Below are 21772 nucleotides of genomic sequence, written 5' to 3' on the forward strand. Positions count from 1 at the left end.
ATAGGATGATCATTTTCCTTCTCTCTTGTATTATATTTACCAATGTTGTACTTCTTTAATGTAAAAACATTTCCCATATATTATTGACATTGTATTTCCATATGTGATAAATGTTTAATATTTCCAATGTTTGCAAATAGAACTCTAAAAGTTCCTTTGACAAATAAAAAAAAATCATATGCACAAGCATTGCATGCATCATGTGCATAAGCAGGTTTTGCTCCAGGCTTCTTGTCCTATGGTTTAACCCTGTGTTCTTCATTTATTTTGAAGACAAGCTGACTCACTAGTACTACACCATAGCCAACTCATCGAGACTGATGGATCATTTGGAACAAGAGAACCCGAGCTGAAGGAGGAGGTAGCCAGATTGATTGCCCTGATGGAGTCATTCATGGCTGCCCAGAGCCAGTCTTCTCCAACACCCTCAACTCCTCCCCAGAGGACGGTCATTTCTGAGATCGTGACTTCTACTGTGCCTGTTGCAACAGCTCACTTTGCGCCATCTATGCCGGCCGGGTTCCCGTGGGGAATGCCTGCCAATTTCGTGCCAGAGGGTTTTGCTCCTACCCTTGCTTCTTTGCCGGCATCTAGCCTAGTCCTTTTAGTGCCACCTCCCGTTGTGCACACATTACCAAGAGTTGAAGATACCATCTACCATTCCGAACCATCTGAAGGTCCAGATGTTTATGAGAAGATGGATGACATGAAAGACCAATTCCTTGAGCTTCGCAAGGAACTGAAGACTCTAAGGGGGAAATGCCTCTTTCGTAAGAGTGCTGCTGAGTTGTGCCTTGTGCCCAACGTGAAGATCCCTATTAAATTCAAAGTACCTGACTTTGAGAAGTATAAGGGAAACACATTCCCTCTCAGCCATCTTGTGATGTATGCTCGCAAGATGTCGACTCAAACTGATAATGACCAATTGCTCATCCACTATTTCCAGGACAGTCTGTCCGGTGCCGCTCTCCGGTGGTACATGGGTTTGGAAAGTTCGAACATCCGCTCTTTCAACGATCTTGGCGAGGGCTTTGTCAAGCAATATAAATATAATATGGATATGGCTCCTGATAGGGACCAGCTGAGGGCAATGTCCCAGAAAGAGAAAGAGACCTTCAAAGAATACGCCCAGAGGTGGCGCGAGTTGGCAGCTCAGATAGTGTCACCCCTTGAGGAGAAAGAGATGACCAATATCTTTTTGAAGACCTTGAGTTTATTTTACTATGAGAAGATGATAGCCAGTGCTCCCTCAGACTTCACCAAGATGGTGAATATGGGAATGAGACTGGAAGAGGGGGTCCAAGAAGGACGTTTAACTCGAGATGAAGGCTCTTCAGCAAAGAGATATGGAAGCTTTGCAAAGAAGAAGGAGGGAGAGGCACACGCTGTGTCTTCCCATATCAAGAGAAGACCCTCTGTGAAGAGGAAGATTGCTCGCCCCATTAACAACCAGCATTAGGTGGCTCATATAGCACCTGTTTTTAGAGAAGCCCAACAATATCAACAACAATAATCTCAACATTATCAGCAACAACAGCAGCGTCCACAACAGCATGCCTACCAGCCTCGAAACAACAACAACAATGCCAACACCAGCTATGAGAGGAAGAGGGTCACTTCTGATCCGATTCCGATGACTTATGCTGAACTCTATCCGTCCCTGATTCATAGAAAGTTAATTACTCCGCGAGACCCTCCCGCTGTACCTTCTAACCCCAGTGGTGGTACAAGCCTGAGCTTCATTGTGTATATCATTCCGGTGCTCCCGGACATGACGTGGAGAATTGTTATCCCTTGAAGACCAAGGTGCAAGACCTTGTGAGAAGTGGGATTTTGTTTTTCGAGGACGTAGGTCCGAATGTGAAGAAGAACCCATTGCCCGAGCATGGGAAATCTGTCAATATGGTCCAGGGCTGCCCTGGCAAGTACAAAGTCAAGTACGTCAGTCATAGCCGACAATCTCTGGTTGAGATGCATCGTTTGTTGTGTGATTCTAGCCATTATGAACATGACCACGATAGATGTCGAGTCTGTTCTGTCAATCAGAGAGGTTGTCGCCAGGTGCGCAAGGATGTTCAGGAAATGCTTGATGAAGGAGTCATTGAGATCCTTCAAAACAAAAATGTTGATGAAGATGCTGTTGAAGTCAATGTAATTTCTCCGGTATTCTGGATACCTGAGCCTGTTGTCATCCAGTATGATGGTAGCAAGCAGAAGGTTTCTCTTGCTCTGACTATTAAGCCAGCCGGCCCTGTACCATATTCTTTTGAGAAGGCAGTCCCCTATCGCTACAATGCTGTAGCATTGGAGAATGGAAAAGAGGTGCCCCTGCCCTCCTCATCAGTTGTTAATATTGCCGACGTCAGCGGCCTGACCCGCATCGGTCGTGTTTTCTCGGCTCCGCCGAAGCCGCAAGCTGGCGCTCGAAGAAATGACAATGTTGATTATGCTGAAAGCCCGATTGGGAATGCTGTGAACGCTCTGAATCCGACACTTGTTGCTAAACCTGCCTCTACATTGAGAACTCCTGTTTCTGCTGGCCCGAGTGTCAATGCAAAAGAAGACTGCGATGAGATGCTGAGGCTCATCAAGAGAAGCGAGTACAACGTTGTAGATCAGCTTCTACAAATGCCATCCAAAATATTTGTACTATCATTGCTGATGAATTCAGAACCACACCGAGAAGCTTTGCAGAAGGTGTTGGATGTGGCGTATATGGATCACGACGTCACGATAGAGCAATTTGACAGTATTGTTGCAAACATCACCGCTTATAACAATTTGAGTTTTTGTGACGCTGATCTCCCTGAGGAGGGAAGAGACCACAACCTGGCATTACACATATCCATGGGTTGCAAGGATGATGCCATGTCCAATGTGCTGGTGGACACTGGGTCATCATTGAATGTATTGCCAAAGTCCACTCTTACGAAGTTATCATATCAGGGGCCTCCCATGAGGCAGAGTGGAGTGGTTGTGAAAGCTTTCGATGGGTCTCACAAAACTGTGATTGGTGAGGTTGATCTCCTAGTCAAAATCGGACCAAGTGATTTCCAGATTACCTTCTAGGTTATGGATATTCACCCATCATATAACTGTCTCTTAGGCAGACCATGGATTCACGAGGCAGGCGCCGTGACATCCACCCTACACCAGAAATTAAAGTTTGTAAAGAATAAGAAGCTGGTGGTGGTAGGGGGAGAAAAGGCTCTCCTGGTTAGCCATTTGTCTTCTTTCTCATATATAGATGCTGAGGATGAAGTTGGAACTCCGTTCCAAGCTTTATCTATTGCTGAACCTGTTAAGAAGGGAACTCCTTCATTTGCTTCCTATAAAGATGTAAAGTTGGCCATCGAGCATGGTGCAACTGCTGGCTTGGGGAAAATGATTGAGTTGGAAGACAATAAATCCCGGGCTGGCATAGGTTATTCTTCTAGGGTCTTCAACAAGAAAGGGTTGTTCAAGAGTGGAGGTTTCATCCACACCAGTCAAGATGAAGAGGCTGCTGCCATTCTGGAAGAAGACGAAGAGGGTTCTGGCAATTTCATCATCCCTGGAGGGATCTGCAATAATTGGGTCGCTGTTGATATTCCGACAGTTATCCATAAGTCAAAGTAATGTTCATTGTGTTTAAAAACCCTTCTCCCATGCCAAAAGGAGAAGTGATGACATTGTTGGCGCATAAATACAATGATATTTTCATTCAATAAACTCATGTTAAATGTTTGTTTTTCCAATTATTTTCCCTTTTCGCTTTTGCATGAAATTGGTGATCACATAAAACCATAAATAAGAATAAAATCAATCTTTTCATCTGCATAATGATTTGCTTTGTTTGAATTCTAAAATCCCTTTTATGTCCAAAATCATTATGCAGGTTGATCAAACCCATTGAACATAATGATCCAACACCATCTCCCAACTTTGAATTCCCTGTATTTGAGGCGGAAGAAGATGATGTTGAAGAGATTCCTGACGAGATTACCCGTCTACTTGAGCATGAGGAGAAGATCATTCAGCCGCATCTTGAGAATCTGGAAACAGTCAACTTGGGGTCTGAAGATTGTGTGCGAGAAGTGAAGATTGGGGCACTCTTGGAAGAATCTATTAAGAAAGGGTTGATTGAGTTGCTACAAGAGTATGTCGATGTCTTTGCCTGGTCATATGAAGACATGCCTGGTCTAGATACAGATATTGTGCAACATTTCCTACCTTTGAAGCCTGAGTGCGTGCCTGTGAAGCAGAAGCACAGAAGAACTCATCCCGACATGGCAGTGAAGATCAAGGAAGAAGTTCAGAAGCAAATTGATGCGGGGTTTCTGGTGACTTCTACATATCCTCAGTGGGTGGCCAATATTGTGCCCGTGCCTAAGAAAGACGGAAAAGTATGAATGTGTGTGGACTATAGAGACTTGAATAAAGCTAGTCCGAAAGATGATTTCCCTCTACCACACATTGATATGTTGGTGGATAATACAACTAAATTCAATGTTTTCTCATTTATGGATGGATTTTACGGATATAATCAGATCGAAATGGCACCCGAGGATATGGAGAAGACAACATTCATCACACCTTAGGGAACATTCTGTTATCGAGTGATGCCCTTCGGTTTGAAGTGTTGGTGTAAGCCCTAGAGGCCAATACTTTTGGTACTTGTATCGAATTATTTATTAATAATAAAAGGCATTTTCTTTATTATGGTTGATTAATAAAGTCCCTAGAATAGATAGTCCGTTTAATGTATTAAGTGTGACTTAATCATGAGAACACATTAAACATAAGGGCAGTGTTCTTAAAGTATCCGTAGTCGAGCTTTAATGTGAAGTGGGATAACATTAAAGCATTAAGACTATTATGTTTGTAGACTGATGATCACATCTCATGGATCATGGATAAAGAGTTATCAAGTCTTAAACATAGGTATGAATATTAGGAGTAATATTTATACCGGATTGACCCGCTATGAGAATACTATATAGAAAGTTATGCAAAGTGTCATAAGTTATTCTCATGGTGATAATAGTGTATACCACTCTTCGACTTGAAACCACTATGGATCCTAGATGTAGAGTCGAGTGCTTTATTGCTGATCCAACGTTGTCCGTAACTGGATAACCATAAAGACAGTTGATGGGTACTCCACGAAGCATGCTAAGGGACATGAGTGTCCTAGATGGAATTTGCCAATCCTGCGTAACAGGATAAATGTCTATGGGCCCAATATTGAACTGGACAAGGGTGACACGGTCTATACCTTGTGTTCAATATAGACATAAGGGCAAAGGGGTAATTATACACATAATTATTATCACAGGAGGTTTTGTAAGATCACATGACATTTTCGTGACTTGGGTAGCAGTGATGTGTTGCTAGATACCGCTCACTGTTTATTATGTTAAATGTGTGATTTAATATAATTGCCAACGTCGCGAAAACCTATAGGGTCACACACAAAGGACGGATTGATAAGAGATAGAGTAACTAAGGAACACCGTAAGGTACGGTGCACTTAAGTGGGAGACGAAATATGGTAAGGTACCAAATACTTAATTGATTTTGGGCATATTATAAGATATGGGCCAAAATACACTTAAGTGGGCTTTTTAGCTTGAAGCCCACACAAGTGGTTCTATAAATAGAACCCCTTGGGTAGAAGCATTGTCACTCCACTCCACTCAGACAGAAATTCAAGTAGAGACTTGGAATTTTGTTTCCCTCTTTCTCTCACTCAAAGCCTTCATTCATAACAGCTAGCACTGCGATTGAAGGAATCCGTTCGTGTGGACTGAGTAGAGACGTTGTCATCGTTCAACGTTCGTGATCGCCCCGTGGATCTGTATCAAAGGTTTTGATCATTATCAGAGATCTGCGCCAAAGGTTTGAATCGCCACAAAAGGTAATGATTCTATCACTGATCATGCCCATTCGTAAGGATCACTAAATGGAGAAATTTTTAAATTCCGCTGCGCCTTGGATGGAAATTCTCCTTCAGTGGCAATTCCCTCAAATTAAATATTAAGTTTATGCTTTCCAAGTTTTAACACTCATCAAGACTAGTAATGGATAACGTAGGTTTCGCCTACGCGAGGTGCATGATCTATATATTAGTAAGGTGCGATGGGATAATTGTAATATCCAACATGTTAAAATAATGGGTCAAACTTAACTAAACAAATTATAATAAGATTATATATATGTTTAGAAGCAAGAGTTGGGAATGATCCATATGATGGATTGGAATAAGGAGGTATTCACCCAACTGAAATTTTCGAGAGTTGTATGAGATACAATTGGAAGGAGTTCCTACCTAAATAACCTAGTTTTGTGTAATCCACCTACGCGGACTTAGAACGAAGTGAAATATGGATCTCGACCCACTAGAAAATCTTCCAACGGGATTTTCCGAATCAGATGATGAGGGTCATCTGTTTTGAGTAAAATAGTGGGAGCATATTTAATTAAAGGCCTAATTGAATATGTCAATGATACTTATATTTTCATTAATCCTTGTGTAGATTACCATGACAACAAACACCTCTAACAACATATTGCGATCAAACCTTGAGAAGGAAAAATTGTCTGGGACAAATTTTCTGGATTGGTACCGAGACATGAGGATTGTCCTCAAACATGATAAAGGGAAAGGCAAGGAAGTTGCCAAACCCAAACCCACTAGTGCTGCTTTGAAGCCTAGTGGAAGCATAGAAAAGGAAGGCACCTGCTTCCATTGCGGTAAGACCACACACTGGAAGAGGAACTGCCCAAAGTACCTAGAAGATAGGAAGAATGGAGTAGAGACTCCAACTTCAGGAATTTTTGTTATTGAAATTAATTTATCTACTTCTGCATCATGGGTATTAGATACTGGATGCGGTTCACACATTTGTACAAATGTGCATGGACTGAAAAGGAGTAGAGATTTGGCAAAAGGTGAAGTCGACCTACGAGTTGGCAATGGAGCAAAGGTTGCTGCCTTAGCCGTAGGAACTTATGAATTGACTTTACCTAGTGGTTTAATAATTCAGTTAGAGAACTGTTATTATGTACCAGCAATTAGCAGGAATATTATTTCCGTTTCTTGTTTGGACAAGTTCGGTTTTTCATTCATAATAAAGAACAATTGTTGTTCAATTTATTTGAATGACATATTCTATGCTAATGCTCAAATGAACAATGGATTATATGTCCTTGATCTTGAAGTGCCAATTTATAACATTATTACTAAAAGGATGAAACCTAATGAGTTAAATCCAACTTACCTTTGGCATTGTCGATTAGGCCACATAAATGAGAAACACATTTCCAAACTCCATAAAGATGGATTGTTGGACTCTTTTGATTATGAATCATATGAGACATGCAGATCTTGTTTAATTGGAAAGATGACAAAGTCTCCATTCACAGGAAAAGGTGAAAGAGCTAATGATCTTTTGGCCCTCATACATACTGATGTATGTGGACCACTGAACATACCAGCCCGAGGAGGTTTTCAGTACTTCATGACATTCACTGATGATTTCAGTAGATATGGTTATGTGTATTTAATGAAACACAAATCATAGTACTTTGAAAAGTTCAAGGAATTCAAGAATGAAGTACAAAACCAACTGGGTAAGAATATTAAAACTCTTCGATCAGATCGAGGTGGTGAATATTTAAGCCTAGAGTTTGATGATCATCTGAAAGAGTGTGGGATCCTATCCCAACTCACTCCTCCTGGAACACCCTAATGGAATGGTGTGTCTGAGAGAAGAAATCAAACCCTGTTGGACATGGTCCGATCCATGATGAGTCAAGCCGATCTTCCAAACTCCTTTTGGGGACATGCGCTGTTGACCGCAGCTTACACACTTAACCGTGTTCCATCCAAAAAGGTTGATAAGACACCATATGAGATATGGAGTGGTGAGAAACCACATATGTCTTACATGAAGATTTGGGGTTGCGAAGTTTATGTGAAACGACAAATTTCAACTAAGCTTGAGCCCAAATCTGACAAATGCTTATTTGTGGGATATCCTAAAGAAACAAGAGGATATTACTTATACAATCCTTCTGAGGGCAAAGTGTTTGTCGCTCGAACTGGAGTTTTCCTAGAAAAGGATTTTATTTCCAAAGGAACTAGTGGGAGGAAAGTAGAGCTTGAAGAAATTCAAGAATCACAAAGCATCGATACACCTATGGAGGAATTAGAGCAGGAAACACAAATGGTTGTGGAAGAGCAACCTGCTCAAGTAGAACAAGACCAACGTAGGTCAGGCAGGATACGTCACCTACCTGAGAGATATGGATATCTCATAACAGATCAAGGTGATGTATTACTCATGGATCAAGATGAGTCTGTGACCTACCAAGAGGCCATAACTGGTCCCGAGTCTGAGAAGTGGCTAGAGGCCATGAAATCCGAAATAGATTCCATGTAGACGAACCAAGTTTGGAACTTGGTAGAGCCTCCTGTAGGAGTTAATCCTATAGGATGCAAGTGGGTCTTCAAAAAGAAGACTGACATGGATGGTAAGGTACATACCTATAAGGCAAGACTGGTTGCAAAAGGATATAAACAAATTCATGGTGTTGACTATGATGAAACCTTTTCACCAGTTGCAATGCTTAAATCTGTTCGGATTTTACTTGCTATCGCTGCATATCATGATTATGAAATATGGCAGATGGATGTCAAAACTGCTTTCCTTAATGGGAATCTTCTTGAGGATGTGTACATGACACAACCTGAAGGATTTGACATACCAGAAGAAGCCCATAAGATATGTAAGCTACAAAGATCAATCTATGGATTGAAGCAAGCTTCCAGAAGCTGGAATCTTCGTTTTGATGAAACGGTAAAACAATATGGATTCATCAAGAACGAAGATGAGCCTTGTGTCTACAAGAAGGTTAGTGGGAGCATGATCGTGTTCCTGGTGTTATATGTAGATGACATATTACTCATTGGAAACGATGTCCCTACCCTGCAACAAGTAAAGACTTGGTTGGGGAAATGCTTTTCTATGAAGGACCTAGGTGAAGCAGCCTATATATTAGGAATCAGAATCTATAGAGATAGATCACAAAAACTGCTTGGCCTAAGTCAGAGTACATACATAGACAAAGTGCTGAGACGCTTTAATATGCATGATTCCAAGAAAGGATTCATACCTATGCAACATGGCCTGTGTCTATCAAAAACACAATCCCCTTCAACTAAAGAAGAAAGGGAACGCATGAATAAGATTCCATATGCATCTGCAATAGGATCTATCATGTATGCCATGTTATGTACTCGACCAGATGTCTCGTATGCCTTAAGTGCAACGAGTATGTACCAATCTGATCCTGGTGATGCCCATTGGGTAGCTGTTAAGAATATCCTTAAGTACTTGAGAAGGACTAAGGAATCATTCTTGATATATGGAGGTCAGGAAGAGTTGGCTGTAATTGGTTACACTGATGCTAGCTTCCAGACAGATAAGGATGACTTTAGATCGCAATCTGGTTATGTGTTTTGCTTGAACGGTGGCGCTGTGAGCTGGAAAAGTTCGAAGCAAGATACAGTTGCTGACTCTACAACCGAGGCCGAGTATATTGCTGCCTCAAGTGCAGCAAAGGAAGCTGTTTGGATCAGGAAGTTCATTAGTGAACTTGGCATAGTCCCTAGCGTTGTGGATCCCATTGGTCTCTATTGTGATAACAATGGTGCTATCGCACAAGCTAAGGAGCCTAGATCTCACCAACGATCCAAACACATACTTAGGCGTTATCATCTCATTCGAGAGATAATAGATAGAGGAGATGTGAAAATATGTAAAGTACCTACACTTGACAATATAGCTGACCCACTGACAAAGCCTCTTGCGCAGCAGAAGCATGATGGCCATACTAGATCAATGGGCATACGGGGTATGCCTGATTGGCTCTAGTGCTAGTGGGAGATTGTTGGTGTAAGCCCTAGAGGCCAATACTTTTGGTACTTGTATCGAATTATTTATTAATAATAAAAGGCATTTTCTTTATTATGGTTGATTAATAAAGTCCCTAGAATAGATAGTCCGTTTAATGTATTAAGTGTGACTTAATCATGAGAACACATTAAACATAAGGGCACTGTTCTTAAAGTATCCGTAGTCGAGCTTTAATGTGAAGTGGGATAACATTAAAGCATTAAGACTATTATGTTTGTAGACTGATGATCACATCTCATGGGTCATGGATAAAGAGTTATCAAGTCTTAAACATAGGTATGAATATTAGGAGTAATATTTATACCGGATTGACCCGCTATGAGAATACTATATAGAAAGTTATGCAAAGTGTCATAAGTTATTCTCATGGTGATAATAGTGTATACCACTCTTCGACCTGAAACCACTATGGATCCTAGATGTAGAGTCGAGTGCTTTATTGCTGATCCAACGTTGTCCGTAACTGGATAACCATAAAGACAGTTGATGGGTACTCCACGAAGCATGCTAAGGGACATGAGTGTCCTAGATGGAATTTGCCAATCCTGCGTAACAGGATAAATGTCTATGGGCCCAATATTGAACTGGACAAGGGTGACACGGTCTATACCTTGTGTTCAATATAGACATAAGGGCAAAGGGGTAATTATACACATAATTATTATCACAGGAGGTTTTGTCAGATCACATGACATTTTCGTGACTTGGGTAGCAGTGATGTGTTGCTAGATACCGCTCACTGTTTATTATGTTAAATGTGTGATTTAATATAATTGCCAACGTCGCGAAAACCTATAGGGTCACACACAAAGGACGGATTGATAAGAGATAGAGTAACTAAGGAACACCGTAAGGTACGGTGCACTTAAGTGGGAGACGAAATATGGTAAGGTACCAAATACTTAAGTGATTTTGGGCATATTATAAGATATGGGCCAAAATACACTTAAGTGGGCTTTTTAGCTTGAAGCCCACACAAGTGGTTCTATAAATAGAACCCCTTGGGTAGAAGAATTGCCACTCCACTCCACTCAGACAGAAATTCAAGTAGAGACTTGGAATTTTGTTTCCCTCTTTCTCTCACTCAAAGCCTTCATTCATAACAGCTAGCACTGCGATTGAAGGAATCCGTTCGTGTGGACTGAGTAGAGACGTTGTCATCGTTCAACGTTCGTGATCGCCCCGTTGATCTGTATCAAAGGTTTTGATCATTATCAGAGATCTGCACCAAAGGTTTGAATCGCCACAAAAGGTAATGATTCTATCACTGATCATGCCCATTCGTAAGGATCACTAAATGGAGAAATTTTTAAATTCCGCTGCGCCTTGGATGGCAATTCTCCTTCATGAAGAACGCCGAAGCCACGTATCAACGAGCTATGACTACCTTGTTTCACGATATGATGCATAAGGAGATCGAGATATATGTTGATGATATGATTGCGAAGTCAAGAACGGAAGTTGAGCATGTAGATCACTTGTTGAAACTTTTTCAACGGTTGAGCAAGTATAAGCTTCGTCTGAACCCCAACAAGTGTACATTTGGAGTCCGTTCTGGTAAGTTATTGGGCTTTATCGTTAGTGAAAGAGGTATTGAGCTTGATCCTGCAAAGGTCAAAGCAATACAAGAGATGCCTATGCCCAAAACTGAGAAGCAAGTCTGAGGGTTTCTTGGCCGCTTGAATTATATTTCCAGATTCATATCCCACATGACTGCCACATGTGCACCGATATTCGAGCTCCTCCAGAAAGATCAGTCTCATGATTGGACCGAGGATTGCCAAAAAGCTTTTGATAGCATTAAAGAGTATTTGTCTGAGCCTCCGATTCTGTCTCCGCCTGTGGAAGGAAGACCATTGATTATGTATCTGACAGTTCTTGAAGACTCAATGGGTTGTGTTCTTGGTCAGTAAGATGTATCGGGGAAGAAAGAATATGCTATCTACTACCTGAGTAAGAAGTTCACTAATTGTGAGTCTCGATACTCAATTCTTGAGAAAACATGTTGTGCTTTGGCTTGGGCTGCTAAGCGCTTACGCCAGTATATGTTGAATCATACGACTTGGTTGATATCCAAAATGGATCCAATCAAGTACATATTTGAGAAGCCTGCTTTAACTGGGAGGATTGCCCGTTGGCAGATGTTGTTATCTGAGTATGATATTGAGTATCGAGCTCAGAAGGCCATTAAAGGTAGTATCTTGGCTGACCACTTGGCACATCAACCAATCGAGGATTATCAGTCAGTTTAGTATGACTTCCCAGATGAGGAGATTCTGTATTTGAAAATGAAAGATTGCGATGAGCCTACGCTCGATGAAGGGCCAGAGCCTGGTTCCAGATGGAGTATGGTGTTTGATGGCGCTGTAAATCAATTTGGAAATGGTATTGGGGCAGTAATTATTACCCCTCAGGGCACACATTTTCTGTTTACAGCAAGGCTAACTTTCAAATGCACGAATAATATGGCTGAATATGAGGCCTGTATCATGGGATTAGAAGAATGTATTGATCTTAGGATCAAACATCTTGATGTTTATGGTGATTCGGCCCTCGTTGTTAATCAGATTAAGGGCGAGTGGGAAACGAATCAGCCTGGCCTCATCCCATATAGGGATTATGCGAGGAGGATTTCAATGTTCTTTACTGAGATTGACTTCCATCATATTCCTCGAGATGAGAATCGGATGGCAGACGCTCTCGCTACACTTGCGTTGATGATTGTGGTCAGACTTTGGAATGAAGTTCCCAATATCACTATGATGCGCTTGGACATACCAGCTCATGTATTTGCAGTAGAGGAGGTGCAAGATGATAAGCCGTGGTATTATGATATCAAGTGCTTCCTTTAGAGCCAGATTTATCCGCCTGGGGCATCTGTGAAAGATAGGAAGACCTTGAGGAGATTGTCAGGCAGTTTCTACCTCAATGGCGATGTGCTTTATAAGAGAAATTTTGATATGGTGCTGCTCAGATGCGTGGATAGACACGAAGAAGACCTGTTAATGACTGAGGTCCATGAGGGTTCATTTGGCACTCATTCCAATGGACATGCCATGGCTAGAAAGATGTTGAGAGTAGGCTATTATTGGCTGACAATGGAGTCTTACTGCTGCAAATACGTGAAGAAATGCCATAAGTGTCAAATCTACGCGGATAAGATTCATATTCCCCCGACACTTCTGAATGTGATTTCATCACCATTGCCTTTCTCTATGTGGGGAATTGACATGATTGGCATGATAGAGCCAAAAGCGTCCAACGGTCACAAATTCATTCTTGAAGCAATTGATTACTTCACCAAATGGGTTGAAGCGGTATCGTTTGCAAACGTGACCAGGCAGGTGGTCGTGAAATTTGTCAAGAATCAACTCATATGCCGGTATGGTGTGCCAGATAAGATCATTACTGATAATGGATCTAACTTGAACAATAAGATGATGAAACAGCTGTGTAGCAAGTTCAAGATTGCGCATCATAATTCTTCTCCTTACAGACCCAAGATGAATGGGGCTGTTGAAGCTGCTACTAAGAATATCAAGAAGATTATCCAGAAGATGGTTGTTACGTACAAAGATTGGCATGAGATGTTGCCATTTGCTATGCATGGATATCGTACATCTGTCCGCACTTCAACAGGGGCAACCCCTTTCTCTCTTGTTTACGGCATGGAGGTTGTACTCCCAGTAGAGGTGGAGATCCCATTAATGAGAGTCTTGATAGAAGCCAAGTTGACTGATGCTGAATGGGTCCAGAGTCGTTATGACCAGTTGAATTTGATTGAAGAGAAGAGATTAACTGCCATGTGCCATGGTCAGTTATATCAGCAAAGGATGAAGAAAGCCTTTGATAAGAAGGTCAAGCCTCGAGTGTTCCGAGAGGGTGACCTTGTGCTCAAGAAAGTCTTGTCTTTCGCGCCCGATTCCAGGGGCAAGTGGACTCCAAACTATGAAGGTCCATATGTTGTCAAGAGAGCCTTTTCAGGCGGTGCATTAATACTTACAACTATGGATGGGGAGGATTTCACTCGTTCTGTGAATTCAGATGCAGTCAAGAAATACTTCGCCTAAAGATAACAAGAGAATATCTCACTAAGTTGAAAACCCGAAAGGGAGACTTAGGCAAAAAGGAGCGTCTCGGTGGATTGAAAACCCGAAAGGGAGATCCAGGCAAAAGTTAAAGACATAAAAAAATGAATACGTATCCCGCTAGATTGAGTACCTCACCCTGGGGCAATCTAGGCAAAAAATAGGGATTTGGCAAGTAACTGTATCCTGACAAGACTGCGTCCTATAAATTGTCATCCGTTAGAGATTCCCGCTCAGTCATCATTAACCGAAGCTTCAAGTACATCGGATTCAGGGTTGGTGGAGAAATGGTCATTATGTTCAATGTAGCCCTTTTTCCAATATATATCACCAATTTCAAAATTGTAAAGATCCATGGAGTCTTGCCATTTGCAGACTACCATTCCATCAAATAAATTTTGAGCCTTTATCCAATTATTTAGACTCTTATTTGTTCCTACTCAACAAATGTTTTGCATGTTTTAATTGAGAAATATCATTGTTTTTAAATAATTAAACTGTTCATAACTAGTTTTTAAACAAAATGAACATTCACAATGATGAAAGAATACTAGGATGTCTTCAGTGCTCTCCCAAGGATGGTAGGATTCTCGACAGGGTAAGACATTTATTCATACTCCTGGCAGGTTTGTATCCTCTTTCTCCGGAACCTTTTATGGTTTCCTCTCCCGAGCAGAGTGTGTGGTAAATGTATTCAGCCTCCTTCCTCCTCGGCAGGTCTGAGCTCTTGGTTTGGTGACCTTGGAAACTCCTGATTGGTGGTTGTTCCCCACGAAGATCCATCAACCCCTTTGATAATTTCCCCGGTGGAGCGGCTTCCCCAGGGAAATTTATCTATGTCGTGATCCTGTTCCCAGTTGGATTGGTTGTTGATCATTCCCCTGCAGAGTTCCGTGTACCCCTGATCCTCAACAGATGGGATGTTCTCTGTTGAGCCTGGCTTTCTCTCTTGAGATGTAGTACCGGAGGTTTATTCAGTCGATCAGTGGACTTGTTTGTGTTAGATATGTCTGTTCTGTCAGCATTCATCATACATAAACCACGCATATATGCATGGTTTTAACATTCAGATATTCATGTTGAATCCTTTGCCATATATCTTTGTTTGTTATCTTCTGCTAGTCGGTAATATATCCCCAAGCAGGTTATTTGTGTCTGATCTCTCTATGAAGAGTTAGCCCCATAAGCAGAAAATATTTATCCTTTCTTCCATATTCCCCACTGAGTTATGTCCCCGTGGATGATGGTTATTTCTGTTTCCTTCCAACACATATATTGGGATGGAGCCCCCCCATTGAGTTATATCCTCATAGGGATGAGTCTTGTTTATTGTGCATCTCTAGTTTGTTCCTAGATTTGGCTTCTGGAGATTATCCTTGCAGTTCCCCATAGTTCAGATGAATGCTTTCTCAATAACCAGTAATTATCCATCCTTTCCACGGTGGAGTCTGTGGTTTTCTACCCTCATACCGGTAGTTGTAAACCCTATTTTTATCCCCTTGGAAGAGTTAACCTTTTATTCATCCTAACCGATGACGGTTACTTTTCTGTGGTTTTCTACCCAGTATCTGGTAGATGTAATCCCCTCCTCGACGGTTATCATTATCCAACATTCGGTATTGATAGTCCTTCACCCTTTTTGAGTATATCTCCCGGATCATTGCCTTTGTCAATGTATCCCCGACGAGTCATCTTTCATTTTACCCTCGGTTGGTAATGATTGTTTCTCCCTTTGATTGGTCATCATCTTATACCTAGTTTTCGGTATCCCCGATGTCCTTTATTTTTGGTCGATTTATCCTTTATTAACCCAGTAACCGATTGTGGATAATCCTCCATGCGAGTATGTTATCTATGTTCTGACGGTAGTAGATAATATATCTCATGCACTCTTCGGTCGAAGTCTTTGTTCTTCCCCAATCGAGTAAGATTCGTATCCCCTTTGCGGAGTCGAATGCCCATCCTGTAGTTGAGTTTGCTTTTAGCCCTCTTTTGGGATGATGAGTGTCTTGGGAATATTCCCCAATTCACGCCTTGGTTGGTCACCTATTATATGCCCAGTAACCGGTATCCCTGGTGTTCCTTCCTCTCTGCTCTCTATTATGACCTTTGTCCCCCGTGGAGTCATTTTTTCCTGAGTTAAAATATACCTTTTAGGTTTTCATCAGATGATTTCGGACGTTTGATATATCTCACCCTTGTACCGGTCTTAGATATTCATTCTCCCCGAGCATGTTATTCTTTCAACCTTATACCGGTGTTCGGATCACATGTCTCTTTGAGCTTATTACCCAGTAACAAGTAATACCCCGCCCTGGTTTTTCCTCAGAGGAGTCCTGTTTGGATGTTCCCCAGCAAGGTCATTTAGTGGATTCTCCCCTATCTGAGTCCGGATTTTCATCCGAGGTATCCTTTGTGGGTAATCCTGCTGTATTGGCATATTCCCCAATACGTGCACCTTTGAGTCAGCACAGGTCTCTCCATTGATTTATTCTTTTGATTCTACTCCCCAGGTTCTGAGTCGTGCCCTGCTCACGCAATTTATCCCTTTTTCTATCCCCATAAGAGTCCCAGAGTCTCTGTCCCATTGAGTGTGTTACTAATATAGATTGTCAGTTTCTCCTGACTTCTTTTCTCTTTGTGGACACATATCCCCCCACGAAGTATTACCCTTTTGCATACATACATTTGCATCATGAGGTCTCGTAGGGACCAAAATTCGTCTCTTTGTTATTATTTAAGCCCATTCTACCTCGTCGAGACGAAGATTTTAACCTTCATATCTCCGGCTAGAATGACCTTAAATAGGGGCATCTGTAAGACCCCAATTTTGGCCCTAAGATCCCTCATGGCATCATAACATTGCATTTTGCAAAGCCTCAAGGATCATAAGCATCCTGGTTCCCCTTGCCTTTGGGTGGGACCTCTTGTGAGTGGTTTGAGATCACCAAGCATGCTTGAATTGTATACTGTAACACCCTTCTAAATACCCCAAATATTTAATTAAAACAACAACAATTAAATCATACATATCAGAGTAAATATTGTCACTCAAGGGTGTCACATAACAACTTCTTCACATAATTCACCGTAAAAATCAGTCATGCTCATTATTTAATCCAACATAAACACTTCTTTAAAAATTCGCAGCGGATAGAAACATTCAACATCTGTAATATCTTAAAATTAACATTTATTCAACAAATAAAACATCCTGTCCCGATGTTACATCTATCAGAGCATGACCCACTAAAACCACTCTAGACTTCAAGCACTAGCTTCTACTCAACTCACTGCTCGTTACCTGAAAAATATAACTGTAAGGGTGAGTTCTTCAATCGATATAACAAATATTATAAATCATCATGTTATGTTAAGTAACTTTACACGTTAATCACCCACATCATATCATGCATTCGGTAGCAGCATATTCAACTCAACATCATATTCAAACACAACGTAAATGCAACTCAAATGAGACTCGACTCTTCATGCATGTGGTACCATTTGGAGTAAGACTCCCAACTTAAAATCATTGCCAGTTTAGTGGGCATCAAGGCATAAGCCTTCAACTTTCAACTTAAAATTTTTGCCAATCCAGGCCAACGTGGTGTGAGCAAAAGCCCCATAATTTTTGCCAATCCAGGCCAACGTGGTGTGAGCAAAAGCCCCGACTTAATGCATATGAATGTATATGGCATGTACAACTTGAAAGTTCAACAACATAATAACAACGACAACATAACAACTTTTTCAGCAACAACAACTTAAAAATCAACTTTGGCTCATCAGCCTACAACTCAGCATTTTCAACAAAACAACTTATATTCAACTTTGGCTCATCAGCCTACAACTTAATATTTTCCACAAAACAACTTATCAACATATTTGCATCAACATTTCGCAACATAGACTCCACGAATTTATTTATCACAATTGGATACAATAGGCCAATCACCAATTACACTTACATCATAAAAATCAACCATTTTTACATACTGCAACAGTGTTAACCGGTTAACGCTATAGGTTAACCGGTTAACGCAGGACAAAAATACCATTTCTGGCAAAACGCAACAGTGTTAACCGGTTAACGCTATAGGTTAACCGGTTAACGCAGGCAAAACTCAACATTTTTCACAATTTATAACAGTGTTAACCGGTTAACACCCTGGGTTAACCGGTTAACGCAGGCGAAACAGCAGTTCCTGCGCTAACACAAGGCAGAATGCAGAGTTTCCGCATTTTCCGCCGTTGGAGGACTTCCGGACCTCCGATTCGACTTCCGTAAAAAGCTATACGCTCAGAACTTCACAATACACTCAACCACAAATTCAATTTCAGCTTTAATACAACTTATTCAACATAATTTCTCAGCATTCTAAATCCCAATTAGGGTCAATCGACGGCTTATCACTACCCATTACATGTTAATCGATAATACCCATTAAACGACGATAAACCCCCCTTACCTGATATAATCCGGCAAATCTCTAAGCTTTAGCTTCTCCGTTCCTCAACCGTGTTTTTCGGCTCTTTGCCCTTCTTCCTCTTCTCTGCAGCTTCTCTGTTTCTCACGTGAAACCTTTTCCAAAAATGAAACCCTTTCCTTATTCCAACTTATATATTTTTCCAATAATTATTATTAATAATAATAATAATCCAATAATTCAATTTATTTAATTAAATTATTAAATATATTATTAACTTAATTAAATAATTCTTTTACTTTATTTGGGGTGTTACAACTCTCCCCCACTAAAAGAGTTTTCGTCCTCGAAAACATACCTCAAACAAATAACTCTGGATAGGACTCCTTCATCTGACTCTCCAGTTCCCAAGTCACATTGCCACCTGCTGGTCCTCCCCAAGCTACCTTCACTAAGGCAATCTCTTTACCCCGCAACTGCTTCAACTCCCGATCCTCGATCCTCATAGGCGATGTTTCAACAGTCAGGTTATCTCTCACCTGTACATCATCCACTTGGACTACATGCGACGGATCATGAATGTACCTCCTCAACTGAGACACATGAAAAACCTCATGCAAATTCGCAAGTGACGGCGGTAAAGCGATACGATAGGCTACCTCTCCTATCCTCTCTAAAATCTGATAAGGACCAATAAATCGAGGTGTCAACTTCTTCGACTTCAAAGCCCGACCAACACCTGTTATCGGAGTAACACGAAGAAACACATGATCTCCCTCTTGAAACTCAAGTGACTTCCTCCTCTTATCATGATAACTCTTCTGACGACTCTGAGCAATTCTCATCTTCTCCTGAATCATCTTAATCTTTTCCGTAGTTTGTTGAACAATTTCCGGTCCGACCACAGCACTCTCACCGGACTCACACCAACATAACGGTGTCCGACATCTCCTACCATACAAAGCTTCAAACGGCGCCATACCAATGCTCGAATGAAAACTATTGTTGTAGGTAAACTCAATCAACGGTAAATAACAATCCCAACCACCTCTTTTTTCCAAAACACAAGCTCTCAAAAGATCCTCTAATGACTGAATCGTCCTCTCAGTCTGACCGTCAGTCTGCGGATGATATGCAGAACTCAATCTCAGCTTAGTTCCCAAAGCTCTCTGTAAACCTTCCCAGAACTTCGATGTAAATCTAGGATCTCTGTCCGAAACAATACTCGACGGAATACCATGCAAACTTACAATCTTCTCAATATACAACTCAGCCAATTTTTCTAACGGATAATCCATTCTAATCGGAATGAAATGAGCCGATTTCGTCAATCTATCAACAATCACCCAAATAGCTTCAAAATTCTTACTTGTCCTCGGCAAACCAGAAACAAAATCCATACTAATACTATCCCACTTCCACTCTGGAATAGCCAACGGTTGCATTAGCCCAGACGGCTTCTGATGCTCAATCTTTGACTTCTGACAAGTCAAACAGGAATAAACAAAACTTGCAATTTCTTTCTTCATTCCTGGCCACCAAAATAACTTTTTCAAATCATGATACATCTTCGTAGCTCCAGGATGAATACTCAACCCACTACGATGTCCTTCTTCAAGAATACTCTTCTTAAGCTCGGTAACATCCGGAATACACGCCCGACTACCAAACTTCAAAATACCATTCTCATCAACTCTGAATTCGCCACCTTGACCTTGATTCACTAGAGTCAACTTATCAACCAAAAGCATATCGGATTTCTGACCCTCTCTGATCTCATCCAGAATACCACTTGTTAACTTCAACATTCCCAATTTAACACTATTGTGAGTACTCTCACACACCAAACTCAAGTCTCTAAACTGCTCAATTAAATCCAATTCCTTAACCATTAGCATAGACATATGTAATGATTTCCGACTCAATGCATCAGCCACTACGTTTGCTTTACCCGGATGGTAATTCAAACCAAAGTCATAATCCTTCAGAAACTCTAACCATCTTCTCTGCCTCATATTCAGCTCTTTCTGATCAAACAAATACTTTAAACTTTTATGGTCACTGAAAACCTCAAATCTTGACCCGTACAAGTAATGTCTCCATAACTTCAGAACAAACACCACAGCTGCCAACTCTAAATCGTGCGTCGGATAATTCCTCTCATGAACCCTCAGCTGTCTTGAAGCATAAGCTATAACCTGCTTATTCTGCATCAACACGCCACCCAAACCCAATAATGAAGCATCGCAATAAACTTCAAATGATTCCGACGAACTCGGTAATATCAGAATAGGAGCAGTAGTTAACCTTCTCTTTAACTCTTGGAAACCTTCTTCACATTTTGAGTCCCAAACAAATGCTTTCCCCTTCCTAGTCAACATCGTCAATGGTAACGCCAACTTAGAAAATCCCTCAATGAACTTCCTATAATAACCAGCCAAACCAAGGAAACTTCGAATCTCTGCAACAGACTTCGGAGCTTCCCACTTAGATACCGCTGCTATCTTAGAAGGATCAACAGCAACACCACCTCTTGAAATCACATGACCAAGAAAACTTACCTCTTCTAACCAAAACTCACATTTAGAGAGTTTAGCAAATAACTTCTTTTCTCGTAGAACTTCCAAAACCACTCTCAAATGCTCAGCATGCTCTTCTTCCGATTTCGAATACACCAAAATATCATCAATAAACACCACAACAAACTGATCTAGGTACGGATGGAAAATCCTATTCATATACTCCATAAATACTCCAGGTGCATTAGTCACACCAAAAGGCATTACAGAATACTCATAATGTCCATACCTTGTTCTGAAAGCAGTCTTCTGAATATCCTCGGTTTTCACACGTATCTGATGATACCCAGATCTCAAATCTATCTTGCTGAACACACTCGCACCAACCAACTGATCCATCAAATCATCAATCCTCGGCAAAGGGTACCGATTCTTGATCGTCACTTTATTCAGTTGCCTGTAGTCCACACACAACCTCATAGTACCTTCCTTCTTCTTAACCAACAACACTGGTGCACCCCACGGTGACACACTCGGACGAATAAATTTCTTATCCAACAGATCTTCCAACTGACTCTTCAATTCAGTTAACTCAACAGCAGACATACGGTACGGAGCCATCGATATCGGCCTAGTACCAGGTACCAAATCAATCGAAAACTCAACTTCACGCTCTGGCGGCAATTCGTTCACTTCTTCCGGAAACACATCAGGAAAATCACACACCACGGCTAGATCGCCAATCACCAGTTTATCTTTAGCCTCCAAAGTCG

The sequence above is a fragment of the Lathyrus oleraceus genome, chromosome 2, assembly GCF_024323335.1.
Source record: "Lathyrus oleraceus cultivar Zhongwan6 chromosome 2, CAAS_Psat_ZW6_1.0, whole genome shotgun sequence".
Lineage (NCBI taxonomy): Eukaryota > Viridiplantae > Streptophyta > Magnoliopsida > Fabales > Fabaceae > Lathyrus > Lathyrus oleraceus.